The sequence below is a fragment of the Carassius auratus genome, unplaced genomic scaffold (genome assembly GCF_003368295.1).
Source record: "Carassius auratus strain Wakin unplaced genomic scaffold, ASM336829v1 scaf_tig00042130, whole genome shotgun sequence".
In the NCBI taxonomy this organism is placed as follows: domain Eukaryota; kingdom Metazoa; phylum Chordata; class Actinopteri; order Cypriniformes; family Cyprinidae; genus Carassius; species Carassius auratus.
This window is the reverse complement of record NW_020526695.1, coordinates 90,722-95,000: the sequence shown is the minus strand read 5'-3', so window position 1 is coordinate 95,000 and position 4,279 is coordinate 90,722.

Below are 4,279 nucleotides of genomic sequence, written 5' to 3'. Positions count from 1 at the left end.
CAAAGGCTGGGAGGTTTTCTGGTGAAGGGCATCTGTGTCCCTGGCCATTAAATATCCATGTCTCACTCCCTCCTGCTTGGCCAGCATCCTGGAGCCTGAACACACCAGGGCCCACAGCTGGAGACCAAGCATTACACACACACACACACACACACCTCAAAGCTCATATATTGTTGCTACGCACACACAATTACTGTAAAACACACACTTGAACGTGTCGTTAAATTCCACAGGCTCAGAAAAAGAGATGTGCATCTATTAATAGCTTTTTACAAGTACTTATTAACATGGATCCTGGCATTAAGATGAGACTCTTGGACTATTAATAGGATGTGCTCAAATCATTGCTGTCGCATTAAAGGTAAAGGGATTTTAGGTCCTAACCAAGCAGCCCTGGTTTATTATGCCTTATGTGAATAATAAAATAGATCCTTCCTCTGTCTCGCTCACTCTCTCTCTCTCTTTCCCTCAGCGAGTCTCTACATACATGGCTGAACTTGGCAGGGCACTTTGTTAGAACACTGAGTAGATTGCCTTGTATCGTGAATATTTAACTTTCTCTGCCAGACCAGAGCTAACATTGTTACACAGAGTTAAAGCTGAGGAATGATTATGCGAGGATGAGCTACCCATGTCTCTCGTTCTAGCCCAAACACACACACATACATACCTGAGAGGACTCAAGCAGAGACTTTGTCACACTAAAGCTACCAGTGTGGAAAATCAGAACCACTTAAGAGCAATATCCCCTGCTCCATTTGATTATATCTGTGTTCTTTTCACGTCAGTGACCATCGTCGTTTGAGAAGGCTCATCATTGGCTATCATTGGCTTTTCTTCTTAAGATCACTGGCAAACATCAAAAGTTGCTCATTTATTTATTTATTTTATTTTTTGAGTGTATTTCATTTTACATTCTTCTTCTAAAATGAAACCTGCCTAGAGGTATTGTCAGCGTCAGCCCACATTACATGTATTTGAACCAATAGTACAATCCACTGAATGCATTGTACTTTTATTTTTCACAGCCACACTTTCATTACAGTGAAAAATGTATTATGGCAGTACCCTGGCTAAAGTCTGTTCACTGAATTTTCTGTTGGATGCATTTGCACAATTTAAAAAAAAAAAAAATTATTTGGTACTTCACCTGATCTGCAGAGGGCAGTAAGTATTCTTAGTAAATGTCCGTTTTTGTTTTTACCTGTTTTCAGTTGTCTTTATCAACTTTTCCATGTTTTCTCTTAGTAGTTTTTCTAAGGCGACAATAAAAAAGTAAATAATACATTAAAATAATAATAATTCAAGTGTTGCCACCTAGTGCACTCACAAACTGAGTCCAGTCAATTTCTGTAGTGGTAAACAGGGATAGTTTACCTTCACTAGCTAGTCCTATTGACTTCCATAGTATGGAGAAAAAAAATCTATACTATGCAAGTCAAACAGCAACCAAAGGTGAACAATCCCTTTAAGTATAGCCTACTTAAGCTTAAGCTTGGAAGCACACTTTTTTTCTTTTCTTTTCTTTTTTTTCTTTTCTTTTCTTTTTTCTTTTTAAATCAGTGTTTCAAAGTGTGTTTAATAATTGCAATTATTTAGTGAGTGAGATTGAGATTACCAAAATTGTGTCCGATTGAAATAAAAACGGTGACTCATACTCAGAATTCATGCTCTACATTTAACCCATCCAGTGCACACACACAGCAGTGAACACACACACACCGTGAACACACACCCGGAGTACTGGGCAGCTGCGGCGCCCGGGTAGCAGTTGGGGGTTCGGTGCCTTGCTCAAGGGCACCTCAGTCGTGGTATTAAAGGTGGAGAGAGCACTGTACATTCACTCCACACCACATACAGTTCAAACTCACAACCTTTTGGATTATGAGTCAGAATCTCTAACCATTAGGCCACGACTTCCCTTACTATCTAAAGAGGGCGGCAGTATCATGCACACAAGCTTTGATTCCACCACGTCCTGTACTGCAGCTGCATTTCCATGTGTGGACAGGCAGAATCGCAGTGTTGACATGTTCGGTGGCGGCGTGGCTTTTCGCAGACAAAGGTTGGCTGTTTTTAATCTCAAAATAGCAAAGAGTCCTCCGTTCTTTAAAGCAGATCAAGAACTGTTGACCAACGGGGTAATGCATTATTCACAGGCCACATTTTCCTTCATATTCCACGCCACAACACCCCACCATCAGGAGAGGGCCGAGAGAACACCCGCAGGCGTCTCTGTTTACCCACAGTTCTTTCTGTTTACCCACAGTGCGTATGGCAGATGCTCCCCTTATAGTGCTAATAAATCCCTATCATACCACACACGGTAATTATCCGTTCATTTATAATGCATGTTCAGGGTTATATGTAAAGACATGAGGAAGGTGAGCAAGGAGGATCTTTTTAATAATTTTCAAGGACTTTCTCTTTTGCTTTTGCCTATTTTAGAAAGCATCTTTTGGATTTTCTTTTTAGGTTGCTTCTATGTGACAGACCATAAACTTTTATTTGGTTTCTATAAGGACAAATATGAGCGAAATCTACTTCAAACTACCTTTTATTACTGCTATTTGAATAACTTCACCATCTCATAGACCTTAATTTTTTTATCATTATTTTTGTTTGTTTGTTTATTTGATTTACATAACAAACAGTTGCATTTCAAACTATAATTTCAGTCAGACTTGGTAATAATTATTTAGTAGTAGTAATACCGGTAGTAGTAATTATTATCATTATAATTTTTTTTTCTTAATACAATTTAGTTTTTTTGTTCATTTTCATTTTATCTATTCCATTATTTTCGTTTTTTTATATATTTTTTTCAGTTTATTTATTTTTTATTTCAGTTTTACTATTTTAGGCTACCAAGTTCAGTGCACTAATATTACGCATCAATCATTTAAATTTTCATTAATCATAATATTTCTTTTTATCCTTTAAGTTTAACTTATAGTTTTTGGATAGTTTTCACTATCAGTGTTCGTTTCTTGTAGTGATGTACTAGTTGATTTCATTTTAGATTAATTATTTATGACAGCATTAAACTTTCTGAAGTCATGAAAATATATTTTACATACAGTTAGATTTTTTCAGTTACATTATTATTATTATTTTTTTTCGTTGATTTATTTGACATTTTATATAATTTTTAAACAGGTTTTTGTACAGTTTAATCCAGAATAAATACACTTTAAACAGAATAGAATCTGCCTCACTTTTAAAAACATGGCAGAGTTGATATTTCTTTTAATCCTTCAAATATTAAATGATGTACTGTTACTCAGACAGAGACTGTAGCTCGACTATGGTAAAAACACCTAGACCATTATATTATTAGTAGAGATTCCCAATCAAGCTAGATTTTTCTGTAAAACTATTTCAAAGTTGTAAATTAATTGTTGAAAGAAATGCAGTGTGTTTCTGCAGTGGTTATATTTGTGTACTTAGCCCCTGTGTCTTGGATGTTGCTAATTGGCCACACAGTGATGCACCCCTCTAAAGAGACAGAAGGTGGGCCTCTCTACCCTTTCCTCCTCTCCTCTCCTTCCTCCAGACCTCATCCAGGGGGTCCCTCTTGATCCTCATCAAGCTTCCCCATTACATTCATTTAACGTGAGTAAGGCATCGTGTCCCTTCCTGCACTGCAGTTGACCCTACCTGCTAAACTTTGCCAAAGAGTTAGTCTTAAATGTTATGGGTGTTATTAATGTGATTTGATGATGATTATGACTTTAATTTAATGACTAACCATGTAAGCTATTGAAACTGGCACGTGGCAGCGTGTGTTTTGAGCTTTTGGCTGGCGTTCTGATGTCAGAGATATTCCCTGTGGAAATGTCATCAAACTCAAGCCGGACAGAGATGGAGCCAGCTCTGGCTTGAGGGGAACACTAAAACACACGCAAATGTGCCCGGTCCCAGACACAAAGAGATGCCACTTTACACACTTACACACACACACTCCCACTTAAAGATCAATTCGTGCAAACATACACTCCTCCATACTCGAGATGTGCCAGGGCATTCACACACATACATGCACCACATACACACAGACACTCACCCTAATTGGCCCACCAAGCATCTCTTAAAAAGCCTTTGAGAGAGGATGAGAGAGATAGAAAAGAAATGGAGGGAGGGAGGAAAGTAGTGGGGAGCTCAGTGTGTCGTTCTGGGGGTTAATTACAGATGCAGATGCGTGTTGCCACTTGCAACATCGCTGAATTCATTTCCATCCTCCCTGCCCTTCCCCTGTGCCCCTGGGGAGACGCCATTG